The sequence below is a fragment of the Caretta caretta genome, chromosome 7 (assembly GCF_965140235.1).
Source record: "Caretta caretta isolate rCarCar2 chromosome 7, rCarCar1.hap1, whole genome shotgun sequence".
NCBI classification, from domain to species: Eukaryota; Metazoa; Chordata; order Testudines; family Cheloniidae; genus Caretta; species Caretta caretta.
This window is the reverse complement of record NC_134212.1, coordinates 49,744,329-49,760,159: the sequence shown is the minus strand read 5'-3', so window position 1 is coordinate 49,760,159 and position 15,831 is coordinate 49,744,329.

The following is a 15,831-nucleotide window of genomic DNA, read 5'->3' as shown; positions in this document are numbered from 1 at the left end:
GTCCCACCTCCAGCCATTGGAGGTATTGGCTAGTAGTGGTCATGGATTGGCTACATGCCATTGTAGTCCGTCTCATCATCCCCTCCACTCCACGAATTTACCAAGCTCAGTCTTGAAGCCAGTTAGGGTTTTTTGTCCCTACTGGGCAGCTGTTCCAGAACATCCCTCCTCTGGTAAATCCCAGTGTAGCTACTCCTGAGTCACCTTGGGGGCCTGAGAGGGTATCAGGTGCCTGAAACACCAGCCTGGTGACCAGCGAGAGACCTGGCCCTAGAGCAGGGGGCACTGGAAAATCAGCACCCCAGGGCCCAGGCTGTAGCTCCACCACCAGCGGGAGGCTGGGCTGAGCCCACACTCCTGACACTTGGCTGGGCAGAGAGGGGCTTTGTCAGACTGATGGTTTCAGAGGAGGTTTCTGTCAGGCCCCATGGGCCTAGAACCCAGGCCTATAGTACTGCCAGGCAGCTGGCATCCCCATGCCGCCACCCTGCTTGCCCTCCACTGCCCACTATGGACACAGACCCAGGAAGTCCCTCCTCATGGGATCTGAGAGACAGCAACCTCCTGGCTCCTGATTGGCTCCCTGCCCTATATAAACCCAAGGGGTGTTCCAGGAAGTATCCAGATCGCCTGTAATTGCTGTGATCATCCTCATGCCTGAGCTTGGCCCTTCCTTGATTTGGACTTTGCCTCCTAACCTGCAACCTGACTTGGACTCTGATCCTTGGGACCAGCCCATCTCTACAAGCTACTGCACTAGTCCCAGCCTCAGGCTGGACCCCACTCTGACCCCTGGGCCTAGCTGCCCTGACAGTGTTGTGAGTCGATGGGGTAACAACCGCATGCCACGGGGGGAATCAGCAGTTGGGATGGAGGGGATGAGTGCCAGGCATAGCCCCCGACCCCATCCTCCCGGCCCTTAGTGGCGCATCCATCTCCTGTCCTGCTCAGTTGTGCCCATTGCACTGGGATCTCACAGCCGCCCCAGGACGTGTGGCTGGGGGGTCCCCGTGGGGTGACTCTGGTCTGTTTCCCAAATCAAAATGAAATCCTGCTCCTCTCCTCTGTGGAGGCTTCAGTACCAGGTGGTGAGCCCGAGTCCATGCCAGCCATGGGTTGCAGGGCTTGCCTGCGCAGCTGGGTGCCAACAACAGGCCAGGCTGCGCCCTGTTGCTATGACTGTTTATTAGGTGGATTACGGTAGGTGTAGGAGCACTGCACAAACACAGAATGTGGCTGACAGTCCTGGCAGGCTCTGAGGCCATGTCAGGAGAGGGGATGGCAGGTGAATACACAACAGGGGCTGGGAGAGACAAGCCAGCGCTCTCCCACTGGGCATATCCAACACCGTCTCCCCACCCCCCGGGATCCAGGCCAAGGGTAAACGCTTGCCCCCGGGACTGAACTGCAGCCTGGGTCCCACCCTGGCTCGGCCGGAGCATCGATGGTGGGACTGATTGGGAACACGCCTCACAGAGCATCTCGAGCGTCCCTAATGATGGGTCTTGGGGTAGGTGGCCCCAAAGGCGCTTCTCTGCCCAGTGCCCCCGGTGGTCTCCATTCCCCTGGTGCCGGGGAGTGTGCAGCTGGCCCTGCATGTGGATGGCAGGATCCGGCTCCCCTCCCCCTTTGGAGCCTGGCTCAGTGGGGTGATGCTCCATAGGGTTGCTTGTTTCAGGGTGTGGCTGACGTGGGGCCTAGCGCTCAGAGTGTCCTCGGGGAGAATGGCCCACGGAGTGGCGCTGACAGTACGGGCAGGCCTCCCTGTTTCTTGGTTCCAGCCTTCTTCCACCTACCTTCTCCTCCCCAGCCCCGCCTGGCTGCCCCACTCCAGCTAGTGAGGGACAGCGAAGCAGGGCTCAGCGATTTTCCTATCCTCCATTCCCTTTATGCAGCTCCCTTCTCCCCTCTCTGGCCCTGCCATGTGTCCCAGGCTCTGCTGGGAGCTCCCCGCACAGCCAGCACTCCTGCGCCCTCCCCACAGTGCCCCCTGCTGGGAGAGGCTGAGGCTGGTGTAGCTGGGTGCTCCCCCCACAGCCAGTGCTCTGGCCCCCTGCTCACAGCGCCCCCTGCTGGGAGAGGCTGGTACTGGAGTAGCTGGGAGCTCCCCTACAATGCCCCTGCCCCTGGCTCAGAAAAATGAGAGCAACTTCGTACAGAGTTTAGATTCTGCTCTAAGTAACAAAACTGGGATCAAAACTTTCTGTCCGCACAATCCATGCCCCAGAGAGGCTGGAGTCTGACGCCTTCATTAATCCTGAGTTCTGGAGCGAAATCTCGTGGGGAGACAGGCACGGGGCTCTGCTTTGTTTGGCTAGATACAAGTGCAGGGTGTTTCAGAGATACCGGGGGAGGGGAGGATGTGGGTGAGAGATCTGCTCTGCACGCTGCATTTCCAATGCTACGCCTTGCCCTCCCCTACAGATGGGACAGGCCTGCCTTTGCTCCTCGCTCATGGGGAGCGCGCCATGCCACAGCAAACCAACGGAGCTGTTTGCAGCTGGCTTTGGGAAATGCGATTCCTTTGCAGGGCAGAAAGAAGCTGGAGTCCTTTGCTCAAATGCAGTTTCCCCTTCCCCTGCTCCAGCCAGGAACCCACGCCAACGCCTGATGTCACCGGGGTAAAGCCCCAACTGCGCAGCATTACCATGGCCACCAAAATCATTCCAAAAATATTATTTTTGAGAGCTTTATTTTGCCAGTGACCTCAGGGAGTTTTTATCTCAGCAGATAGAGCGGGTCAGTAACTGCCCATGCCATTTAACTCTGGTCAGCCAAGCTCCCCTCCCACCTGCAAATCCCATCCTACCCTCTGCAAATGACTACTCAGCCCTGTTCTGTTTAGAGCTTTTGCTGGGTTTTGAGGATTTAATAATACCCAGCTGCTGAATAAGAGGGAGGGGAAAGGAGCCAGGTGCTGCTGGGACTTTCTTGCTGGTGTGCGTCAGGGTGTCGCTGCCTTCTTCAGGATGGACTCAAAACTGCTCAGCTGGGTGTCATAAGCCCTATATTGCTGAGAGCAAACAGTGATTCTCCTCTAGTGCACATGGTGAGGGTCTGTGCTGGTGGAACAGGTGGATGCGTCTTTAAACACCAGAGGAAGGCTGATCTTGAGGTTCAGATCTTAACCTAGCGCATTCACAAGAGTGGTGTTCCAATCCCATCTTGACCCAGTCCTGAATTTTTATGTGCCTCAGTTTCCATCTGAAAAATGAGGCAATAATTAGAGGCCTGTGTTGTTTCTCAAAAATATGGGGAAAAAACCCTATAGAATGAAAAACCTCTCCCTGCAGCAGCAGCTCCTGTCTTGTGGGCTGGGCATAGGTCACATTGCCCAGAGCAGGGAGCCAGCATACAGGATTACAGTGCCATTCAGATTTGGCCAGGCCACCCCACAGGGCTCTGCAACCTCCAACGCCCAGGGCAGGACAGAACCCTCCAGCTAAGTCAGGCAAGAATTTACAAATCTTCAAATGCCCGTACCTTGAATACTGCACGCAGTTCTGGTTGCCCCATCTCCAAAAAGATGTAATAGAATTGGAAAAGGTACAGAGAAAGGCAACAAAAATGATTAGGGGTATGGAACAGCTTCTGTATCAGGAGAGATTAAAAAGTCTGGGACTATTCATCTTAGAAAAGAGATGACTAAGGAGGGATATGATAGAGGTCTATAAAATTGAGAATAGTGTGGAGAAAGTAAATAAGGAAGTGTTATTTACCCCTTCACCTAACACACAAAGAGGAGTCACCCAATGAAATTAATAAGCAGCAGGTTTGAAACAAACAAAAGGAAGTATTTCTTCACACAACGCACAGTCAGTCTGTGGAACTCGTTGCCAGGGGATGGCTGTGAAGGCCAAAGCTATAATGGGGTTCAAAAAAGAACTAGATAAGTTCACTGAAGTTAGGCCCATCAGTGGCTATTAGCCAAGTTGAGCAGGGACATAATCCCATGCTCTAGCTGTTCCTAGCCTCTGACTGCCAGGAGCCGGGGCTGGACGACAGGGGATGGATCACTGGACGATTGCTCTGTTCTGTTCACTCCCTCTGAAGCACCTGGCATTAGCCACTGATAGAGACAGGACACTGGGCTAGATGGACTGTTCTTATACTTCAGTAGCCTGGCACAGGGCCCCCTTGCCATGGGCCTTATGAGCAGCCTGGTGGCAGACGTGGCACAGGTCTCCTGGTGAGGTGTAAGTGAAGGCAATGCCTCAGAAGGAGGCCACAGGGGAAGGGGGATAAACACAAGAGTTAGAGACAGCCCAAGGGACTCAGCGGCTGATCTACGCAGGATCCAGAGATGTCCCTGGTGGGTCCCACTGTGGATACAGGGATGGCTGCTCCAGCGTTACCTATGTGAGGAGGTTTGATCCGTTTTGGGGTGTTTTCTGGGGCTAGCAGGAGACCTGGGGTAACATTTATGACCCCTAGAGGCTATAGACCTGTGGCATTTACATTTAGCTACTAGCTACCTGCTCCAGATTGGGAATCTGTTTTGCGAAGGAGAGCAAATGGGGCAAGGGAAGGTTTGTAAATTCTTGCCTGACTTAGCTGGGTTTATGGATGATTTAATTGGGGATTGGCCCTGCTTTGAGCAGGGGGTTGGACTAGATGACCTCCTGAGGTCCTTTCCAACCCTGATATTCTATGATTCTATGATATGGGGAAAAGAGAGGGCCCTGGACATGAAGGGGTTTTAATGTGTGTGCTGAAGTATACAAAATGTGATGTTGAAACCTTAGGTTTGAATATTTGTGACAGAAAAAAAGCTGAGAAGTCTGTATAAGGTACACTGGGAGATACCGAGTCAGACCAATGGTCCATCTAGCCCAGTGTCCTGTCTCTGACTGTGGCCGGTGCCAGATACATCAGAGGGAATGAACAGGGCAATTATCCAGTGATCCATCCCCTGTCATCCAGTCTCAGGTTCCAGCAGTCAGAGGGTGAGGGACACCCAGAGCTTGGGGTTGCCTCCCTGACCACCTTGGCTAATAGCCGCTGTTGGACCCCATCCATCTCATTCTTCTTGTGAGCCCAGTTATACTTTTGTATTGTCTAACAGCTGTTGTTTAAAAGTGATTCGGAGTGTTCCAAATACTATTGCCGGTGTTTTATCCTACTGATGATGTGTTCGGCATGCATTCCATGTTTATTTTGCTAATCGTCCTCTCTTTGAACCTGCCTGGGAACTATTAACCCCTGTTTGCCAGGAGGTTACAACCAATAGTGCACACTGTTATGCTTTGCATAGGGCACTGCTGGGCACCCTTAACTCTGCGTTTACAAAGTTTCTGGGCAGTTAATTTCTTTGTGGTAGGTTTTTTAAAATAATTTTTCAGCACTCCCATGTTCCACAGCCCCTCTCCCCTCCTCCACTGCCTCTGGCTCCTTGGCTATGATGACGCTAGCCACACAATGCTCTGGCGGTATATTGGGCCCTTCCTTGCCCAGATCTCACCTCCCATCCCCTGCCTTACCAGCGCAGCCCGGCTCTCCGTCCTCCCCAGGGAGCCAGGACCTCACAGGATGGTGAGCTTGGGAGAGGATGCAGGGGCTGATGTGGAGTCAGTGGGGCCATTTTTGGAAGGAGGGATGGAAATGGGGAGGTGGGATGGGGGGGGCAGAACTGAACCCCGCCCTTACCTTTCCCCCCTTGCGCTGCTCTAATAGCCCCTAAAAGCAGCAGCCTTGTGGGGAAGGCTGAGCCTGGGGTCTCATTCACTCTCTGGGGCAGGACAGGGGAAGGAGGAGAGTTCTGAGCCACTTCCCCTGCTGCAGAGGGAAGGGGAGCAGCCAATGTGGGGGAAGTTGTTTGGGTACATGTACAGCATGGAGGACACAGATGGCTCCATTTCTCCCCGCTGCCCACATGTCACTGCTGGGGAAGGTGCCCAATTCCTCCCCACCCCTGCCTTTATGGTTCTACTCTGTCAGCACCTTGGAGCCCCCAGACAGTAAAGGCTCTTTGGGGACTAGAAACCCCCAATTTTTCATCAGAGCTCTAGCCATGGAAATGTTTCCAAACACAGTGTGTGGCTGGGCCCTTCGGCCAGTCAGAGTCAGGATCTAGGGCTGTGCTGGGCCTGTCAGAACTGCCTGCCACCAGCCCTTAGGGACAAAGGGGCAGTGTCCTCACCCTGCAGTCTCTCAAGCTCCTACGCCCCCTGCACTGCTTCAGCATCCCACGCAGGGCTCTGAACCACCACCCCCAGCTCTGACCCCCCCACTGACCCCCTCCACCCCAGTGCCTGCTACACTAAGCCCTCCCCATATACCATTCAGCAGCAGCTTCCCGCTTCTCTTGCCCATTCTGCACTCCGGGTGAACTTGGAGGAGTCATGAAGAGGTGGGATGGGGGTGAGCTGGGCATGTTTTATTAGACAGCAGAATTGCCACACAGACCTTACCTTTGTATCTAGTAACGTTATGTGCTTGAGAAGATGAGAAATTGCTGATGATAGCAAACTGAACTCATGATAGAGGGAGGATATTTACAAAGGAGATGAAACTGATTTGAATAGATATTTTTTGCCCATATTCTTCTCCCTTCCTGAGAGAGAGAAGCCTACCTAGTTGCGTTTTTTACTTCAACACATCTCAGGTTCTTGTAAGTGTGACATTAACTCTGATGTTCTGGGTTTGGACCGCCTGGTTTGGGTCTAGCCAGGACATCCTGGCAATGGTTTTATTGCACATCACTGATATGTACTTGTAACATTTAATTCCACTTCAATATCATTTTTTGCCTTGGAATCTGTGTTAATGGAGCCATATTGATGGCAATAAACAGAAAACATTTTAAAAGAGGAACAAATGCTCTACGTTTTCACACTCTTTGTTGTTTAAAGAAGTGAGTGTTCTGGGCTTGTGCCAACAGACTCGCTTGTGACTCACCAGGGAAGCATGCCTAGCCAGCAGCTGGGGGTGGAGGAGGGGGCAGCCAGATGCAGTCACAGCCCCAGGCAGTCATGCTTTGGGTACCCACACGTAATTGTTGGCTGATGGGGTTTGCCATGGGGGGGACCAAACCCCAGCACGACACCGGCCCCTCCCCACAGGGGAAGGAGGGTGTCAGGCCTTGTATAGAGAGTGGACCAGGGGCATCCAGTGGGTGAAATGTCCCCCCTAGTCCAGCCTGCTTAGGGAACCCTCTGCCTAGCCCCATCGTTGGTGTTGGTTCTCCGGAGCAGCCTCCAGCCACACACAGTGAATCATAGAATCATAGAATATCAGGGTTGGAAGGGACCTCAGGAGGTCATCTAGTCCAACCCCCTGCTCAAAGCAGGACTGATCCCTGACTAAATCATCCCAGCCAGGGCTTTGTCAAGCCTGACCTTAAAAACTTCTAGGGAAGGAGATTCCACCACCTCCGTAGGTAACGCATTCCAGTGTTTCACCACCCGCATAGTGAAAAAGTTTTTCCTAATATCCAACATAAATCTCCCCCACTGCAACTTGAGACCATTACTCTTCAGTGGTAACAGATGACAGAACAAGAACAGTCTAGAGCCATCCTCTTTGGAACCCCCTTTCAGGTAGTTGAAAGCAGCAAATCTCCCCTCATTCTTCTCTTCTGAAGACTAAACATCCCCAGTTCCCTCAGCCTCTCCTCATAACTCATGTGTTCCAGTCCCCTAATCATTTTTGTTGCCCTCCGCTGGACTCTTTCCAATTTTTCCACATCCTTCTTGTAGTGTGGGGCCCAAAACTGGACACAGTACTCCAGATGAGGCCTCACCAATGTCGAATAGAGGGGAATGATCACGTCCCTCGATCTGCTGGCAATGCCCCTACTTATACATCCCAAAATGCCATTGGCCTTCTTGGCAACAAGGGCACACTGTTGACTCATATCCAACTTCTCGTCCACTGTAACCCCTAGGTCCTTTTCTGCAGAACTGCTGCCGAGCCTTTCGGTCCCTAGTCTGTAGCGGTGCATGGGATTCTTCCGTCCTAAGTGCAGGACTCTGCACTTGTCTTTGTTGAACTTCATCAGATTTCTTTTGGCCCAATCCTCCAATTTGTCTAGGTCCCTCTGTATCCTATCCCTACCCTCCAGCGTATCTACCACTCCTCTCAGTTTAGTGTCATCTGCAAACTTGCTGAGGGTGCAATCCACACCATCCTCCAGATCATTTATGAAGATATTGAACAAAACCGGCCCCAGGACCGACCCCTGGGGCTCTCCACTTGATATCGGCTGCCAACTAGACATGGAGCCATTGATCACTACCCGTTGATCCCGACAATCTAGCCAGCTTTCTATCCATCTTATAGTCCATTCATCTAGCCCATACTTCTTTAACTTGCTGGCAAGAATACTGTGGGAGACCGTGTGAAAAGCTTTGCTAAAGTCAAAGAACAACACGTCCACTGCTTTCCCTTCATCCACAGAGCCAGTTATCTCGTCATAGAAGGCAATTAGATTAGTCAGGCATGACTTGCCCTTGGTGAATCCATGCTGACTGTTCCTGATCACTTTCCTCTCCTCTAAGTGCTTCAGAATTGATTCCTTGAGGACCTGCTCCATGATTTTTCCAGGGACTGAGGTGAGGCTGACTGGCCTGTAGTTTCCAGGATCCTCCTCCTTCCCTTTTTTAAAGATGGCCACTACATTAGCCTTTTTCCAGTCATCTGGGACCTCCCCCGATCGCCATGAGTTTTCAAAGATAATGGCCAATGGCTCTGCAATCACATCCGCCAACTCCTTTAGCACTCTCAAATGCAGCACATCCGGCTCCATGGACTTGTGCTCATCCAGCTTTTCTAAATAGTCCCAAACCACTTCTTTCTCCACAGAAGGCTGGTCACCTTCTCCCCATGCTGTGCTGCCCAGTGCAGTAGTCTGCGAGCTGACCTTGTTTGTGAAGACAGAGACAAAAAAAGCATTGAGTACATTAGCTTTTTCCACATCCTCTGTCACTAGGTTGCCTCCCTCATTCAGTAAGGGGCCCACGCTTTCCTTGACTTTCTTCTTGCTGCTAATATACCTGAAGAAACCCTTCTTGTTACTCTTAAAATCTCTTGCTAGCTGCAACTCCAGGGATGATTTGGCCTTCCTTATTTCACTCCTGCAAGCCCGAGCAATATTTTTATACTCATCCCTGGTCATTTGTCCAATCTTCCACTTCTTGTAAGCTTCTTTTTTGTATTTAAGATCAGCAAGGATTTCACTGTTAAGCCAAGCTGGTCGCCTGCCATATTTACTATTCTTTCTACACCTCGGGGAGACCCCAGTGTCATCAGCATCCCCCAGGGACCAGCGCCCTCCAGGGGTGAGGCCCAGTGCTAGTCCAGGGAGCCCTGTGGACAGAAGGCTGGGAACGGAGGGGAAAAGGGCCCATGGCTGGGGCACGGGCAGGCGGATTTCCAAACCCACTTTCCTCCCTTTGAGTCGCCGGGGGCATAGTGCTGGCCCTGCTGCCCCCAGCCTGCCCTTCCCCCACGTCTCCTCCTCTCCCCATCACGAGGCACTGAGCAGCCTGTGCCCCGCACCAAGTCGGGGTGGGGAAAGGTCACTGCCAAGGGGCCCTGACTGACCTGGCAAATGTACTCCCTTTGCTCTGCCCTGGGCCCCTCTTTGCAGCCCAAAGAAGCAGCCCCAGTAGATCACAGGGCCACCTCACAGAATAGTCAAGTTGCCTGGGGGGTTGCAGGTTGGTGCCACTCTGTGCATATCTCCTCCCATACTCAGCCAGCTCCACCGGCAAGCTGGGCGGGTGGGACTGGGCAGAGCAGAGATTAGGTGCCTGGGTGGGAGGGGTAGGGCTGTGGGCTGAGGATGCCAAGATCAGAGTCCAGGGCTTTCCCCACCGATCGCAGGTCAGTATGAGTATCTTCCTGCCCAGAGTTTGCCTCTCCCTGGTTGCCTGTTAGCAGAAGAAAGGCAACCTGTGGGCAGTATGCTCAGAGGCACTGGGAGCCCTATGAAAGGGGTTGCCGTACTCGGTGTATCCACGCCCAGTGCACTGTCTGAGAGAAAGACACTGAAGTTGGCCTGTAGCCTGGAAATTTCAAAGATGGCCAAGGGTGTTAGGCCTCAAATCTCATTGAAATTTAATGGGAGTTGGGCACTTCTTGGAAACCCCAGCTTTGCGCATCCAGAAACCTCCTAAGACAATGACCAGCCAGGAGCCTCAGCTGGGGTAGGTTGGCTTAGCTCTGCTGAAATCTGGAAGGTTTTCGCTTCGAGGTCGGCTGGAGCCCGGGTGAAGCCAAATGTCAAAGTGTTTCTCTCCCATCGTGCCGTCCAACCCAGGATAAGCCCTAGAGTCCCAGAGTCCAAGGTCAGAAGGGCCCCATAGACCATTGGGTCTGACCTTTTGTGGGTCACAGCCACCACCACTCTCCGCACCTGCACGCTATCCCAGCCCTGCTCCAGACTGACCAGCCCCACTGCACAAAGCAGCTGGCGAGGCTGTTTGACTCATTTCCCACCCATTGCCCTCTGGAGGGCAGCAATTCCCTGAGCAATCCAGCTGTGTGTCACAGTCATGCAAGGAAATGGTTTTTGGGGGCAGAAGGTGGGGGTTGCACCCTGTCACAAGGTGACAGGTCCCTTTAAGAGGTGGTGGGCCCAGCCCCACCTGGGTCCCACATGGCTCTTCTCCCATGACAGGTAGGGCTGTTATCTGCATTAAATTCTCTGTTACTCGTACACTCTAGGCCAGGAGTTCTCGCAACACATTTTTGGGTGGCCTCACAGTGCGGCCACCAACTCTCACTGGTGGCCGCACTGACACTTTTCCCCTAAAATACTTAATTAACTTTAGGAAAACCAATTAAATATGCACAGAGACACATCCACATCAGTGTAATGTGTATATGTGGGGTTTGTTGGCAGACTCAATAACAAAAATAATGCTGCCCCCGCCCCACCCCATCCAGGGCTTAGTGGGTCCTGGGGCTTGCTGTGAAAAGGGATCTTTGTTAATATCACAGCACACTTAGTAGCTACCTGGGAGGCTATGAAAAGTGAGAAGTGATATTAACAAACATACAAGTATCACTTTTCACAGATAGCTGGTAAGTCTGCTGGGAAAAGTGATACTTGCATGTTTGTTAATATCACTTTTCTCAGCAAGCCCCAGGACCCATTAAGCCCTGGATGCGGGGGGCCCAAGGGGGAGGCAGCAGGGGCCACAGGTGATGGTGGGATGGATGTAGGGCCAGGAGAGGCAGCGGGGGCCCGGGGCAATGTGGGGATGGATGGGGGGCTGGAGGAGGCAGCTGGGTCCTGCGGAGACATGAATAGGAGGAGGCAGTAGGGTCCGGGGGGATGGATACAGGGCTGTGGGAGTCACCGGGGGCCAGTGATGGGTGTTGGGGCAGTGGCCCACTGTTGCGTAGCCAGAGCCAGGGCCTGGTGTCTGCTGCCATGCAGCCAGGGCCAGGGCTGGGGACAGGAACTGTGTGTCTGGAGCCAGGGATTGGAGCCCGCAACTACTCAGCTGGAGCTGTGGGTCAGTGCCCAGGGCCAGTGCCTGCTGCCACACTGCCACACACTCCTACTCAGTAGCACCTAGGAGACCTTGTCATTGACCAGGACCCCCTTGCATGAGGCACTTACAAAGACAGTCCCTGCCCCAAAAAACTTATACTCCTTTGGTCTCACGGCTACTCTCCTTGTGTGTTACCTACCCTAGCCTCTTGCAGCAGCCCTAACTGGGAGTGGGCCCCTTTCCCCATGCCTCTTTGGCCCAGATTAAAGTGGGTGTGACCTAAGGACACCTTAATGCCAACTTGAAAGGGGGTTACAGGAATGTCCTGACTGTGTACGTTCTGGTTCTCCAGAGAATGTCACGTGAGGTCTTAAATGACAACTGAGGTCATGCTGGTCATTAATAGCATTGTGAAATGTACGTACAGACGCTATGTCAGGAGCAATGTGTATATGCCGAAGAGCTGTTCTTAGAGCCTGTGTCAAAGTCTGAGTCACAAGCAGAGAGGAAAGAAGAGGTTTGCTGTCAGACACGAGATACATATTGACCTGTCTCTCTGTTGGATGTAAATTAAGCATTATAAGCTAATACAATGGATGCCCATTTACATGCAGTTATTGAAGAGAAGTGAAGTCAACGGGGAAGGAGCACGCAGAACAAACAAGCCACAGGTGCTTATCCTGCCTCTGAGGACAGACAATGAACTTTGGGGACATAAGCAGAAGGCAAAAGAGACACCCTGTCAGGGTTCCCTCCCTACTCCGAACTCTTGGGTACAGATGTGGGGACCCACATGAAAGACCCCCTAAGCTTATTTCTACATGCTTAGGATAAAACTTCCCCAAGGCACAAATCCTTTCCTTGTCCTTGGATGGTATTGCTGCCACCACCAAGTGATTTAGCCAAAGATTTAGGAAAAGGGCCACTTGGAATCCCTGTCTCCCCAAAATATTCCCCCAAGCCCCTTCACCCATTTCCTGGGGAGGTTTGAGAATAATATCCTCACCAATTGGTACAATGTGAGCACAGACCAAACCCCTTAGGTTTTAGGAGACTGAAAATCAATCAGGTTCTCAAAAGAAGAATTTTATTTAAAACATGTAAAAGAATTACACCTGCAAAAATCAGGATGGAAGGTACTTTTTACAGGGTAATTAAAAAGATTTAAAACACAGAGGGTTCCCCTCTAGGATCAGCTTCACAGTCACAAAAAAAAAAAAAAAAAAAAAAAAACAGGGATAAAACTCACTTTTCGCACAGGGAAAATTTACAAGCTAAAACAAAAGATAATCTAACACATTTCCTTGCCATTACTTACAATTTTTGTAATTTTACTACTTGTTTCAGGTATGTTTTCAGGAGATATATTTCCTGCCTGGTTTCTCTCTCCCTGTCCAGAGAGGGAACAAACAAAGAGAGGACAAACAAACCCTCCCACATTTGAAAGTATCTTCTTTTCTTATTGGCCCTTTTGGTCAGGTACCCATTAGGTTATTTGAGCTTTTTAACCCCTTACAGGTAAAGATTCAGTACAACTACCTAGGAGGGATTTTATGCTACCCTTAGCTGTATGTTTATGACACACACCCATATCTACGCCTAGGCAGTAAACAGGTGGCTGCGGAGGATTTTGAGCATGAGATAAACTTCTTTTGTTGGGAGATTAGCCTGTTAAATTTAGTCTCTATAGAGCATGTTATGTTTTTGTGTCATATATAACATTTTGTTTCCAATATCCTTATTGGCTGTCACTTGAATCTTGGATAATAAACTTATTCTTGCTTTCACTATAAATGTATCTCAGTGCTGTGATGTTAAGCAAGGTGCTGATCCTGAGTTGACTCAGACAAGCTGGTGTGTTCTGTGCTTTCGGGGCCAGCAGGCCTCGTGTTTCTGTTGGTGTTCAGTGCAGAAGGGTCTGGACGCTCCAGGGGACTGGGAGTGCACCTGTTGTTAACCTGCAAGGTAATGTATGGGCTGGCCTAGCCCAGAAGAGAGTGCTGGAGTGGCTAGAAGGCTGGCGGTGTTAGAAAACTGACACCCACCTAAGCACAGGCAAGACTCCCTCACAATGGAGGCAGGGAGGAGGGTAACAAGATGACTCCCAGTCCTGGGCACCCTGAGAACTGTCCCAGCAGGGAGTGCTGGTTCCTGCAGCCCTCTCCCCCTGTAGGCAATGCGTCACTGGGTGGGTCCCTCAGCGATGGGCAGGGTAGAATTCCAATGCAATAAGAGACTTTCACAATAAGAGGAGAAATAAAAGGGGATTTAAAAGCAAAGCCTGCAGCATTACACTTGGCACAAGTTAAACTGGGCAAAGCCTTCTCGACTGAAGGGACAGACAAGGAACAACACAGGTACATGGCTCAGATAACAATCTCCATCTCCTACTCCTCTGCCAGCATCCCAACATCTGCCCTGGTCCCCGACAATCACTGACCTTATGCCCTGTTTGGGGATTCATGCCAAATCCAGGGAGATCAACTGCTCCCCCGTCACACCCGAGCTACTCCAAAACCCCTCAGTTACTATCTCTTCCCTACCCCAGGTGTGCCCACATAGCAGTGCAATGGCTTGACACCTTGATGGCCCCCTGAGCCATTGTTTTCTGAGTGCCAGAGGGCGAATCATTTTCTGACCTGACTCTTCCCCCCACCTCCTCTGGAGTCAGCCCTGCTTGCTGCCCTGGGGAGTGGGGGGTTGGGTCTTCTCCTCCCCTGCCCAGGGGTGTTGGTGCACCAGTGTTGCGTGTCCCACTTCCATTGGCTGTTATTGCCTGCTGCACAGTGAGAGGAGATCTGACTCCTTGACATGCTCACTCTGCAGCATACGCAGTGCGGCGAGGAGGTAGGGCCCAGCAGGAGCAGGGCATGCAGCCGCCGCCATGCCAACCACACTGGCTCAAGGAGGAGAGCCCAACAGGCCCGAGCCCGAGGGTGTCCAGCTGGTGTCCAACCCGGGCCAGAAGCTTGTATTTGGATCCCGATGGGCTGGGGTCAGGTTGCGGGGCTCCCCTCCCCTCATTGGGAATTAAGGACAGAGACATGTGTCTTTGGTCACAAGGCCCAGCTTCTCAAAAGTGATGTGATTTTTTGGGGGGACAATTTTGAGACATCTTAAAGGGCCTGCATTACAGAGGGCAGCTGCTCAGGCACTGGGATCCCATAAATTCAGACACCCAAGCCCACAAGTCAGTTTTGATGTTTGCAGCAGGGTGAGTCCCAGGATCGGAGAGAGATGTGGTGGGGGAGGTGATCTCGTTTTTTGGACCAACGTCTGTTGATGGAAGGGACATGCTTTTGAGCTTCTGCAGCTCTGGGGAAGGCAAGCAGTGTCACTGTTTTGACACGGTAGGTCTCAGATCTCCTGGGAGACTCAGGGGCCCAAGTCCCAGTGTCCAGTTCTACTCTCGGGGCACTAGTTTAGTACAGAAAGTATAAAGTCTGTCAGTGTTGGCAGCCTGCTCCACACACTGATTGTGTAGCAGTAGAACAATGAGCTGGGGGGTGGGTTTTTTGGTAACCAATATAGTTATACAGTACTGGAATAACCCCCATAAGGACACAGTTATACCAAGATAAAGGAGCCTTAGGTATCAATTAATACCCTTCCCACATGGGAATAGTATACTGGTCTAAGCACTGTTATACTGTGTGATAAACTCAGGACAGACGTCTGCAAGCGGCCGGGGAGGAACAGTCCCAGAAGGTTAAAAGGCCCTCCTCCCTAGCAAACGGAGGAGGGGTGACTACAGGTTCAGCTGAGAAGAGGTTACCAGACATCAATTAGGATCAGCTGAGAGGGCATTACCTGAGGTCATTTAGGATCAGCTGATTCCAACTAAGGGCTGCCTGAGACATTTTTAAACCCTCCCTGTTGGGAGAAGAGGGAGGGAAGGAGAGAGAAGGATTCCAGCTGCCAGCAGGTGAGTAGCAGCAAGAGAGTGAGCCTCATCAGGAGGGGAGGCTGCATTCCCTCCCATAAGGGAGACAAACAAGCCCAAAAGATTGGCTGAGAGAAGGATGGACTGCCCCTGAGCAGCCAAGACGGATAGTTTTACCCCAAGCCCGTCTCACCAAGGCTGAGGCTGGTGAGACTGAGAAGGTGCCTTGCCACAATTGCTATACCTGCCTCCCCACGAGGGGGCGTATTGTTTTACCTAGCCCAGTGTAGGTAAAGCAGCCAGTACAGCCGTTGTATGGAGAGACGCCTGAAGCCTGCACATGGGGACACATGCGCTTGGCGTTGTCAGTCAACGCTCTCCCAGCAAAGCCTGGGAAGTATCAGTCGGGGAACATTTGGCAGTTCTTCAAGTGCTGCTCCTGTGAATTAAATCAACCGCTGTGACGAAGTGACTCAGCAGGGAGGGGGGAGTGTTGACCTGGGA